Consider the following 13640-nt stretch of genomic DNA (forward strand, 5'->3'; position numbering starts at 1 on the left):
GTCAGTAGCGAAGAGGACAGCTTAAATGGCTGCAAGCGAATCGATTAGCAATAACATTCATGTTCCTACCTGTCACAAATATTTCGCGAGTATCACTCATGTCATAAAACTTCCTGAAAATCAGTGCCATTTCTGGTTCGTAAATACCTGCCACTAACGACATGTGGGGGCTGCTATGCGTGAGAGGCATGCATTTAAAGCTGACGAATGTCGATAGCACTTCCTGCAACGTCGATATTGCGTATGGTGTTAAAATGACGTCAGGTTGCAGGAAGACTTCCAGAATTAACAAAAGTCAAAGAGTAATTTCAGCGCAGCTGAGTAAAAACAATTTCACTTTGTTGCAATGCCTTTAAATCACAAATAAACCAGAATTGATCAACTTGACCTCCCACGGAGCTCACACGATAAGAAGTCATTTGAATAAATGAAGTCTAGCAAACAAAAGTCTCAAGTTGGTAGGTCCCGAGTTCGAGTCTCGGTCCGGCACACAGTTTTAATCTACCAGGATGTTTCATATCAGCGCACACTCCGCTGCAGACTGAAAATCTCATTCTGGAAACATCCCCCAGGCTGTGGTTAAGCCATGTCTCCGCAATATCCTTTCTTTCAGGAGTGCTAGTTCTGCAAGGTTCGCAGGAGAGCGCCTGTAAAGTTTGGAAGGTAGGAGGCGAGATACTGGCGGAAGTAAAGCAGTGAGGACGGGCCTTAGTCGTGCTTGGGTAGCTCAGTTGGTAGAGCACTTGCCCGCAAAAGGCAAAGGTCCCGAGTTCGAGTCTCGGTCCGGCACACAGTTTTAATCTGCCAGGAAGTTTCAGAAGTCTCCAGTTTCTAACTGTAACACGACCACATATATTCTTCAACTCAGTAAATGGTGTGGCAAAATGAAGTGGCAAAAGTCGTGGGCTAGCAATATCCATACACACAGACGGCGGTGGTATCGCGAACGCAAGGTATGAAAAGTCAATGCATTCACGGAGCTGTTATTTGTATTCATGTGATTCATATAAAAGGATTCCGAAGTTGTTATGACCACACGGCGGTAATGAATAGTCTGTACGCGGTATGGTACTTGGGGCTAGACAAATGGGACATTCCATTTCGGAAATCTTTAGGGAATTCAGTACTCCGAGATCCACAGTCTCAAGGCTATGAAAAAAAAACCTACCAAATTACACCATGGACAATGAGGTGGTCTACCGGCTTCACTTAACGATAGACGGCAGCGACGTTTCGTAGAATTATCAGTGCTAACATACAAGCAACATGGCGTGAAATAATCCAGGAATCTACGTGGGACGCGCAGCAAAATTATCCATTAGGACTGTGTGGCGAAATTTGAGTTAATGGGCTATAGCAGAAGACGACCGCTGTGGGTGCCTTGGCTAACAGCAACACGACATCGCCTGCAGCGCCTCTCCTGGGCTCTGGGGCTTACCTGCTGGACGCTTTTTCTTTTTTTCTTTTCTTTTTGAGTCATCAGTCTTCTTACTGGTTAGATGCGGCCCGCCACGAATAACTCTCCTGTGCCTCTTCATCTCGGAGCACCACTTAAAACCTACGTCCTCAACTACATACAGGAAATATTCCAGTTTCTGTCTTCCTCTACAGATTTCCTCTCTACAGCTCCCTCTAGTATCAACAAAATCATTCCCTGATGTCTCAACAGATGTCCTATAATCCTATCTCTTCTAGTTGTCAGTGTTTTCCGCATATTCCTTTCCTCTCCGATTCTGCGCAGAATCTCCTTATTCGTTACTATAGCTCAAGCGAATTTTCAACATTCGTCTGTAGCACCACATTTCAATTGCTTTCATTCTCTTCTGTTCCGGTTTTCCCACACTACATGTTTTACTACCATACAATTCTACACTCCAGACGTACATTCTCAGAGATTTCTTCTTCAAATTAAGGCCGATACTTGATATTAGTAGACTTCTCTTGGCCAGGAATACCCTTTTTTCCATTGCTAGTCTGTCCTTGGGACAATGAATGAAAGAGGAGAAAGACTAATTGAGTTCTGTAACAAGTTTCAGCTAGTAATAGCGAATACCCTGTTCAAGAATCACAAGAGGAGAAGGTATACTTGGAAAAGGCCGGGAGATACGGGAAGATTTCAATTAGATTACATCATAGTCAGACAGAGATTCCGAAATCAGATACTAGATTGTAAGGCGAACCCAGGAGCAAATATAGACTCAGATCACAATATAGTAGTGTTGAAGAGTAGGCTGAAGTTCAAGACATTAGTCAGGAAGAATCAATACGATAAGAAGTGGGATACGGAAGTTGTAAGGAATGACGAGATCCGTTTGAAGTTCTCTAACGCTATAGATACAGCAATAAGGAATAAACTAGTAGGCAGCACAGTTGAAGGAGAATGGACATCTCTAAAAAGGGCCATCACAGAAGTTGGGAAGGAAAACATAGGTGCCAAGAAGGTAGCTGCGGAGAAACCATGGGTAACAGAAGAAATACTTCAGTTGATTGATGGAAGGAGGAAGTACAAACATGTTCCGGGAAAATCAGGAATACAGAAATACAAGTCGGTGAGGAAATAAATAGGAAGTGCAGGGAAGCTAAGACGAAATGGCTGCAGGAAAAATGTGAAAACGTCGAAAAAGATATGATTGTCGGAAGGACAGACTCAGCATACAGGAAAGTCAAACCAACCTTTGGTGACATTAAAAGCAACGGCGGTAACATTAAGAGTGCAACGGGAATTCCACTGTTAAATGCAGAGGAGAGAGCAGATATGTGGAAAGAATACATTGAAAGCCTCTATGATGGTGAAGATTTGTCTGATGTGATAGAAGATGAAACAGGAGTCGATTTAGAAGAGATATGGAATCCAGTATTAGAATCGGAATTTAAAAGAGCTTTGGAGGACTTACGGTCAAATAAGGCAGAAGGGATAGATAACACTCCATCAGAATTTCTAAAATGATTAGGGGAAGTGGCAACAAAACGACTATTCACGTTGGTGTATAGAATATATGAGTCTGGCGACATACCATCTGACTTTCGGAAAAGCATCATCCACACAATTACGAAGACGGCAAGAGCTGACAAGTGCGAGAATTATCGCACAATCAGCTTAACAGCTCATGCATCGAAGCTGCTTACAAGAATAATATACAGAAGAATGGAAAAGAAATTTGAGAATGCGCTAGGTGACGATCAGTTTGGCTTTAGGAAAAGTAAAGGTACGAGAGAGGCAATTCTGACGTTACGGCTAATAATGGAAGCAAGGCTAAAGAAAAATCAAGACACGTTCATAGGATTTGTCGACCTGGAAAAAGCGTTCGACAATATAAAATGGTGCAAGCTGTTCGAGATTGTGAAAAAAGTAGGGGTAAGCTATGGGGAGAGACGGGTCATATACAATATGTACAACAACCAAGAGGGAATAATAAGAGTGGACGATCAAGAACGAAGTGCTCGTATTGAGAAGGGAGTAAGACAAGGCTGTAGCCTTTCGCCCCTACTCTTCAATCTGTACATCGAAGAAGCAATGATAAAAAAAAAGAAAGGTTCAGGAGTGGAATTAAAATACAAGGTGAAACGATATCAATGATACGATTCTCTGATGACATTGCTCTCCTGAGTGCAGGTGAAGAAGACTTAAATAATCTGCTGAACGGAATGAACAGTCTAATGAGTACACAGTATGGTTTGAGAGTAAATCGGAGAAAGACGAAGCTAATGAGACGTAGTAGAAATGAGAACAGCGAGAAATTTAACATCAGGATTGATGGTAACGAAGTCAATGAAGTTAAGGAGTTCTGCTACCTAGGCAGTAAAATAACCAATGACGGAAGGAGCAAGGAGGACATCAAAAGCAGACTCGATATGGCAAAAAAGGCATTTCTGGCCTTAATTTGAGGAAGAAATTTTTGAGGATGTACGTCTGGAGTACAGCATTGTATGGTAGTGAAACATGGACTGTGGGAAAACCGGAACAGAAGAGAATCGAAGCATTTGAGATGTTTTGCTATAGACGAATGTTGAAAATTAGGTGGACTGATAAGGTAAGGAATGAGGAGGTTCTACGTAGAATCGGAGAGGAAAGGAATATGTGGAAAACACTGATAAGGAGAAGGGACAGGACATCTGCTAAGACATGAGTGAATGACTTCCATGGTACTAGAGGGAGCTGCAGAGGGCAAAAACTGTTGAGGAAGACAGAGATTGGAATACGTCAAGCAAATAATTGAGGACGCAGGTTGCAAGTGCTACTCTGAGATGAAGAGGTTAGCACAGGAAAGGAATTCGTGGCGGGCCGCATCAAAACAGTCAGCAGACTGATGACAAAAAAAAAGTCTGCTTTAAATGTCCTCTTTGCTCCGTCCGTCATTGGTTATTTTACTGCCAAGATAGCAGAATTTCTTAACTTCATTTACTTCGTAACCATCAATTGTAACGGTAAGGTTCTCGCTGTTCTTATTTCTACTACGTCTCATTACTTTCGTCTTTCCTCGATTCACTCTCGGTCCATACTCCATACTCATTAGACTGTTCATTCCGTTCAGCGCACGATGTCATTCTTCTTCACTTTCACTCAAGATAACAATGTCATCAGCGAATCGTATCATTGATATCCTTTCACATTGAATTTTAATTCCACTCCTGAACCTTTCTTTTATTTCCATCACTACTTCCTCGATGTGCAGATCGAACAAAAGGGGCGAAAGGCTACATCCTTGTCTTACAATATTTTTAATACGAGCACTTCGTTCTTGGTCGTCTACTCTTATTCGCCCGTCTTGTCTGTTGTACATATTTTATATGACCCGTCTCTCCCTATAGCTTACCCCTACTTTTCTCATATTTTCGAACATCTTGCATTATTTTACATTGTCGAACGCTTTTTCCAAGTCCACAAACCCTGTGAACGCGCCCTCACTTTTCTTTAGTCTCGCTTCTGTTACCAACAGCGACGTCAGAATTGTATCTCTGGTGCTTTTACTTTCACTAAACCCAAACTGATCGACACCCAACATATCTTCAATTTTCTTTTCCTTTCTTCTGCACATTGTTCTTACATTATTCTTGTCAGAACTTGGATGCATGAGCTGTTAAGCTCACTGTGAGATAATTCTCTTTTACCTCTCACAAAACGTTTCAGCTTTTGCTTCTTCTGAATTGTGTGGATGTTATTTTTCCGACACTCAGATGGTATGTCGCCAGACTCATACATTCTACACACCGACGGCAGTCGTAGTTTTGTTGCCACATCCCCCAATGATTTAATAAATTCTGAGGGAATGTTATCTATCTCTTTTGCCTTGTTTGATCTTAAGTTCTCCAAAGCGCTCCTAAATCCTAATACTTGATTGCCCGTCTTTTCTAAATCGACTTCTGTTTCTTCTTCTACCACATCAGACAAATCTTCCTTCCCATAGAGGCCTTTAGCGTACGCTTTTCACCTATCCGCTTTCTCCTCTGCAATTAACAATGGAATTTCCTTGGCACTCAAATTGTTACCACCTTTGCTTTTAATTTCAGCGAAGTGTACCTTGATTTTCCTGTATGGTGAGTAATTGTTTTCGACTGTCTTCCCTCTTTTATTTATCGCATCTTTCATGCGGCCATTTCGTCTTAGCTTCCCTGCTTCTCCTATTTATTTCATTCCTCAGCGACTTATATTTCTGTATTTCTGATTTTCCGTGAACGTTTTTGTACTTCCTTCTTTCATTGATCAGTTGCAGTATTTCTTTTGTTACCCATGGTTTCTTCGTAGTTACCTTCTTTGCACCTACGTTTTTATGTTTCCAACTTCTGTGATTGCCATTTCTAGAGACGTCCATTTCTCTTCAACAGTACTGCCTATTGAGTTATTCTTTATTGCTCTATTTATATCCTTAGAGAACTTCAAGTATATCTGTTCGGTTCTTAGATTTCTGTATGTCATTTGTTTGCGTACTGATCCTTCCTGACCAACGTCTCAAACTTCAGGCTATTCTTCATCGATACTACATTGTGGTCTGAGTCTATATCTGCACCTGGGTACGCCTCACATTCCAGTATCTGATTTCGGAACCTCTGATCATGATGTAATCTAACTGTAATCTTCCCGAATCACCCGGCCTTTTCCATGTATACCTCCTCCTCTTGTGATTCTTGAAGAGAGTATTCTCTGTTACTAGCTAAAATTTATTACAGAAATCAATTAGTCTTTCTCCTCTCTCATTCCTTGTCCGTAGCCCATATTGGACGTTAAACGGCTGGAAAACAGTGGGTCCTGATTTTAGTTGTTTACAGCTGATAGTAAGGCTCGAATGTGACGCATACACCACAAAGCCATGGAGACATATTGTCAACATGGCACTGTGCTGGTGGTTACTCGATAGTGGAATGTGGTGTGTGTACATGGAACGGAGTGGCCCCCTTGCCTAATTGAACCGCTCATTGACTGAAATGGTTGTGTTTAGCTTCTTTGGGACCATTTGCAATCTTTCATGGACTTTACGTTACCAAAAAACGATGGAATTCTTATGTTTGACACTGGGTCATGTCAACGTGTCATAGTAGTTTCGACTGGTTTGAATAACATTTTGGACAATTAGAGGGAATGCTTTGGTCATCAAGATCGCCCGACATGAATCCCATCGAATATTTATGAGACATAATCGTGAGGTCAGTTCGTGCACAAAATCTTGCACAGGCAACACTTTCGCAATTATAGGCGTCTATAGAGGCAGACAGCGGCAGAGGCCAAGCAGCAGAGACAGCACGGCTCAGTTTTTCTGCAGGGTCGTCCATAGACCTGTTGAGTCCATGTCATCTCTAGTTGTTGTACTACGCCAGAAAAAATCAGGTCGGACGCGATATGAAGAGATGTCCGACGGTTTTGTCACCTCAATGTGTAGTGCTTATCGTATCCCTAACCATCATACCATCACGTGAATTACCCAGAGGAAATATCAATTACATGTGACTGGGCGCTGAGTATTTTGCTGTACAGCAGATCATACAACGGATCAGAAATCTAAGAGTGAAATTTCATTTCATATTCATCTGCAGCCGGACTCCACAAATCGCCCGGTAGACGGTTCTCCGCTGTCGGTGGCCAGTTCCGGTACCAAGAGTGACGGTGGTACTCAGTGATAAATACCGTGCTCTCTGCACGATGTTTTTCACTACGATTAAAAGTAGACTGTATCCCATTCTGGGCCATGATTGCGCTCTCCGATTATTTAAACGTTAAAAGTTATTTTAGCAGGCTAACTGAAGGCACCAGTAACTTGTCTAACTCATGATCAACAATTATTTAATTCGTATAATCCTCAATATGTCGTGACTCTGCATTGTTTCCAGTCGCTGTCAGTTTCAACCTGAAACCAAGGTAATGGCGAAGCCACGCAACACTGACTCCTCCCGCAGTCAGAGAACCTGCACCACCAGAGATCCACCAATCTGCGCATTGGTCAGGCTCAACCACCGTCCAGTATAAAGCATAAGTGACGAACTGCATTTCACACCCAGTAAAGATGTCTATAGGAAGAAGGAAGCGCGCATCGTAGGTAATAAATCTACTGAGAGAGAGAGAGAAAAACACTCAGTCTCAGTTGGTGGCAATTCTTGGTGGGTTTTACTTCATGCCCAGAACTAGCGCAGCAGTTGCCGCCATTTTCGCACTACATGTGACGGATTTCACCACACTGGAAGCAACCATGCACTGTTACGTTTAGATTTTGTCAAGAGATTCGAGGTAGTACGCTCATAGCAAATACGATTGTGACCAAGGTGTAAAAAATTGATTTGCACCATGCGAAATCTGCAGTATAGTTCCGTAAATGTTACAGAGGTAAAATTTGTCACATTCTACATTCACATCTACATCTACTTGTTAATTTAGGCAAGTATTTGACCCATTTCTAAAAATATATTTACTGTATGTTACATGATGCTAATAAAGTCAAGTGTTCTAAAATCTACTTTATCCATTTTATAGTTTTTAAGAAATAATGTTTTAATTTTATTAATAAAAAATATAAATTTTTTTCAGCAAAATATTTTTTGTGAACTTATAATGGCGTAATATTAATGAATGCAGTACCGGAGGTGGCTTTTTATGTTATACAGAGTCTCTGAAAATTTCATTCATTTATCTATGATAGTTTATGATATAATGGGGCATATGTACTGCAAGTTTTAGTTTGCAGCAAATTGACTTAATAGAATAAATATTTGAAATTTGTTACTTACAGTTACTTATGATGGGCCTTCTTAGGCCTCTAGCAGCTTATATTTAAACTTCCTGGATGTTTGTTTTGCTTTCATGGCCATATCAGATGTAGACCTGTCTGCATCGGCTATCCTCACTTTATCGCAATGTTGCAGCCCAGTGATCATATTTTCATCAGAGTTAATTCCCAGCTTTTTCAGTATGCGACACTTTCTAATATTACCACAATTGAATGTAATAAGAGCAATATGAACTCTTAGCTTCATTGTATGCATGCCAACAAAGACAGTTTTAGGAATGCGGTTCCAAAATATGCTGTTGAAACAGTAAGTAGGCTGTTTAGGTTCTTATATTGGTAACGCCACGTAGAGCTCTGTATGAAAATCACTGATTGTGCTGCGTGCAGTCTGTGGATAGTTTGCATTGTTGTCTGCCATTGTAGTGTTGGGCAGCTGGATGTTAACAGCACGTACCGTTGCGGATGTCATGAACTGCTATATATATTATGACTTTTGATGACTATTAAGGTAAATACATTGCTTGTTCTCTACTAAAATCTTTCATTTGCTAACTATGTCTATCAGTAGTTAATGCCTTCCGTAGTTTGAATCTTTTATTTAGCTGGCAGTAGTGGCGCTCGTTGTATTGCAGTAGTTCGAGTAACCAAGATTTTTGTGAGGTAAGTGATCTGTGAAACGTATAAGTTAATGTTAGTCAGGGCCATTCTTTTGTAGGGATTTTTGAAAGTCAGACTGCGTTGCCCTAAAAATAATGTGTGTCAGTTTAAACACAGTCAAGTATAATATTTCTAAGGGGACGTTTCAAAACATTCATTTGGGTTCCGTGTCTACCCATGTAGACATTTCCTTAGAAGGTCAGGATGAACCAAGTCTCTGAAAATAGGTTTAGTTGCTCTAATAACAGCAGCAGAAATAGAATTCTGGTGACAATAAGATTTTCCAGATGCCTGAGCCCTGTTGTATTTGTACCACGAATTTACTCGTGATGGACACAATCCATGACATGGCTTATCATCAGTAGAGGACTTATGGAAGACCATGGCCCAAACAACTCTCTTCATTGCCACCAGATTTTCTTTATTTCTCCTAATTTCCTGCCCATAGTATACCTGCAAGTTTTGTATATCAACTACTCGCAATCACGCTGGAAAAAAAAAATCTAACCGCGTGTTGTTTACAAACAGGTAAAACAAAAGAATACCGACCGTTGCATTCCAATGATAGCCAACACACTCGGGAGTAAAAAAAACAACCTAAAATGCAATGTAGGGATATAAAGATCTAAAATACATGCAGAAAAGTGGGTGACAAAAAATTGGGCGTTGCACATAAGTACACGTGGTAGGAAAATGCTCTTTAAATGGTCAAAAAAAAGTTTTTTACCAAAATCCTTTTCAGAGTACTTAAATAAAACCTTAATCTATCTAAAACTGAAGAAAACCGAAAATCGATTTTTTTTTCGACCAGAATCACGGTGTGGTCCCCTTAAATTTTTCGGTGCGAGCCCCGATTTTTCTTATTTATCGTGATGATCATTTCTCCCTATGTGTGTGTGCCAACAAAGTGTTTTAGCTGTCAGAGGAGAAAACTGTTGATTGAAATTTCATGAGAAGATCCCATCGCAACGAAAAACGCCTTTGTTTTAATGATTGCCACTCCTATTCATGTATCATGTTTGTGGCGCTATTCGCGATAATGCAAACGGAGCTGTCATTCCTTTATTTTTCCGATGTCATCCGTCAGCCCCACATGATGCGGATCCCACGCCACACAGCAATACTCCAGAATAGGGCGAACAAGAGTGGTGTGACAGTCTCTTTAGCAGACCTGTTGCACCTTCTAAGTGTTCTGAAAATGAATCGCAGTCTTTATTTTGCTCTACCCACAACATTATATATGTGATCTTTCCAGTTTATGTGATTTGTAATTGTAATCCGTGAGTGTTTACTTGAATTTACAGTCTTCAGATTGTGTGACTTAATGCGTAATCGAAATTTAGTGGATTTCTTTTAGTACTAATGTGAATAACTTCACACTTTTCTTTATTCGGGGTCAACTGCCGCTTTTTGCACCAAATAGATATCTTATCCAAATTGTTCTGCAATTTTTTTGGTCATCTGATGACTTTACAAGACGGTAAATGACAGCATCATATGCAAAGAATCTAAGACGGCTACTCATATTGTCTCATACGTCGTTAATATACATCAGGAACAACAGAGGGCCTGTAACCCTTCCTTGGGGAACGCCGAATCTTACCTCTGTTTTACTGGACGACATCCCGTCTATTACTGCGAACTGTGTCCTTTCTGACAGGAAATCAAGAATCCAGTCGCGCAACTGGGGCGATATTCCATAGGCACGCAGTCTATTTAGAAGACGCTTGTGAGGAACGGTGTCGAAAGCCTTCTAGAAAACTAAAAATATGGAATCAATTTGAAATCCCCTGTCGATAGCACTCACTACTTCAGGAGTATAAACAGGTATTTGTGTTTCGCAAGAAGGATATTTTCTGAATCACTGCTGACTATATGTAAATAAATCGTTTTCTTCGAGGTAATTCATAATGTTTGAATACAGTACACGTTCCAAAACCCTACTGCAAATTGACGTTAGTGATATGGGCCTGTAATCCAGCGAAAGATCCTACTGCCCTTTTTGGGTATTGGTGTGACTTGAGCAATTTTCCAGTCTTTAGGGACGGATCTTTGTGTGAGCGAGCGGTTGTATATAATGGATAGATGTGTAACTATTGTATCAGCATACTCTGAGAGGAATCTGAGTTGTATACAGTCTGGACCAGAGGCCTTGGCTTTATTAAGTAATTTAAGCCGCTTGGCTACATCGAGGATATTTATTTCTATGTTTCTTATCTGGGCAGTTGTTCTTGATTGGAATTCAGGAATATTTATTTCGTCTTCTTTGGTGACTTATTGCCTATATCTGCAGGCTCACATCATGTACTCATTAGATGCATGAGTTCTGTAGATTGATCTTTGATTTACTGATCAAGGGACGATTATTTATCATTATCTGTGTTGTGTACATAGTTCTGCATAGTCAGCACGTACACAACTTTCCCACTAGAGGGCGCCCCGGTAAGCACAACAGCACAGGCGCAGCGCTCGTCCATCTCCGCACTACGAGATGGCGCTGCCTTAGAGACGGACCAAATTCTGCTTCCGCCAATCCGCGTATTAATATGTAACGCAGCCAATGAGATTGCTGCTAATGTAGAACCTTTTCTCCTCGTGGATCACACTCGCGCAGTGATACCTAAACGTGTGAGGTATTATAACGAGCGTACAGACCTCCGATTAGTCAGTCTGCATTTGTCTGCACCAATCTGCACCGGTCTTCATTGGTCTGTACCAGTCTATAGTCAAGTTTCAGTCTGCACCTAAGAAGATTATCATATTCCTGTACATAGCCATGAAGATAAATGTATAGACACTTTGTCAAGTATCAGAGACGTGTGAGAATAAGATTAACATACCAAGACCAAAGGAACTTCAGATTGTCAATTGTAAATAACATCAAAAATCAAGTTACATAATGTTTATGCTTGTTAATATTTTAATAAATGTGTGTGAAAATTAATCAAGTTCTGGTTAAAGTTGGTCACCGTCAATCTGCTACTCTAAGAGTGCAAGTGGCTTTTCTATCGTCTGACCTAACGGCAGAAGATAAACACGTCACGATAAGACCACGAGACATATTGCTGACATTCGCCTACTTTGTTAGAGCGAAAAGTCAAATAATCTGATGGTGTGTGTACCGAAGGCCTTACAGCACGTACACCACAATTTGTGGTATGTTTCTATGTATTTTCGTATAGTTTTGGCTTGGCGTACAGAAGGCATGCGAATCTGTGTGTAGTTCAAATTTGTGATCTTCTCATTTTTAGTAACAAGACTGTCTCGCATTTCCGTGTGTTATCAATAATGTAATTCCAGTTGAAGCTGATTGTGTGTTACTTGTCTGTTGTCTTCCCTTGCTCCATTCATTAATAAAGTATTTTAACTCAGTAACCCAGTTCTCTGCTGAATGTCATGTCCGATGTCTCCAGGTTCCAGGGACCCGAAGAATATCATGTGAGATCATTATAATCTGACAGTAGGAGAAAAGGTAACTGGTAGACGGACACCTCTTTTTCAGTCCAACAAAACGAACAATTTGTGAGTTCATGTGGTATTATTGTTATACGCTGCGTAAATGGCCATGAATTTTTTAACTTCAGTATTATATACATTTACACCATTTCTATAGTTAAATTGTCTGGATATTTGACCACCATCTGATTATTAGGGAAATCTCCGAGTCCTTTGTCTCGTCAGCTTACATGTAATACAGCGTAGAGAAGTAGCCGCGATGGAAAAATGAATGCTCCTTCAGACTGCATAGGGGTTTCTCGTCGGCCTGCGAATAATCTAAATTTTACTAACTGTGGAAAAATTGTGTGGGGTGGGGGTGGACGGCCACTGTGTAGTTGGACGTTTCAACAATAAGTGAGGATTTTATTTTAAGGCCGTGGGTGTTGTATGATTCTGAGGGATGAAAACTTTAGAGACACTCGTATATCTTCACTGTTCGTACGATATACGTAATTTCAGAAAACTGTAGGTACCTTCACGAATTATATTTCTACTATTTGCCTTTTGTTTAATTCTGAATCTCTTTGTTCTGGACTGTGCCATATGTGGTCAGGCCTGTGCTTGCCCGTATCACTACCACTTAATAGAAAGTACTGAACATCATTAATTTTATTTCTGTCTACTGTTCCAGGGGATAACGCAATACTAGCAATATAATAAGTAAGGCGTAGATTATTTTCTTGTTTTACATCAGAGTTATGACGTTTCGCACGTTGTTAGGTGCGGAATGTTAAAGCAGAGACACGAGGCAGTTTCACGGAGTTACGACCGGTATCAGGTATTTGTTTCGTTAAAGGATGGTAGAATAAATCTACTTGATGTTTTTTATCTCTAATCGTTTCTGATTAGCCTTGATGATTGACGTTTTTTAAGGAATTGGGAGAGTGTACTCGCTTGTGAGGATTTCTATCATTTATAATATCATGAGGCAGGTAGACTGATTGTATGAGTGAGGTGGGAGTGAGTACATGAGTGTTGTGCTGTAGGTTTCATCCTCACTGTGTGCAACAATTTTACTTTCACTTTTATAACCTCTCAGGACGCTGGTAACTCGCTGGTGAGCGCCTTTAACAACAAACTCTGATGTTAAATTATTTCTTTGGGTAGGAAGCTTCACTCCGTTACACTTACCTGTTTCATGCAGTGGTGGATACTGTTTTCTTCGTATCTTTGAGTCAGATTTAATATTAAATAGAAGTCAAATGCGACTGTTAAAAGGTCGATTATTAGTCAGTTGCGATATCAGTTAGAAAAAACACAAGTACACTATGAAAA

The 13640-nt window shown here is 40.5% G+C and overlaps 1 non-coding gene across 1 annotated transcript; it reads left to right on the forward strand.

Moving 5' to 3' along the window:
• The first annotated feature begins 715 nt into the window (after positions 1 to 715).
• Positions 716 to 790, forward strand: Trnal-caa (transfer RNA leucine (anticodon CAA)). The gene has a single exon. It is a non-coding gene; the product is annotated as a tRNA-Leu (tRNA).
• Positions 791 to 13640: the final 12850 nt, after the last annotated feature.

This window comes from Schistocerca gregaria, chromosome 4 (assembly GCF_023897955.1).
Source record: "Schistocerca gregaria isolate iqSchGreg1 chromosome 4, iqSchGreg1.2, whole genome shotgun sequence".
NCBI lineage: Eukaryota > Metazoa > Arthropoda > Insecta > Orthoptera > Acrididae > Schistocerca > Schistocerca gregaria.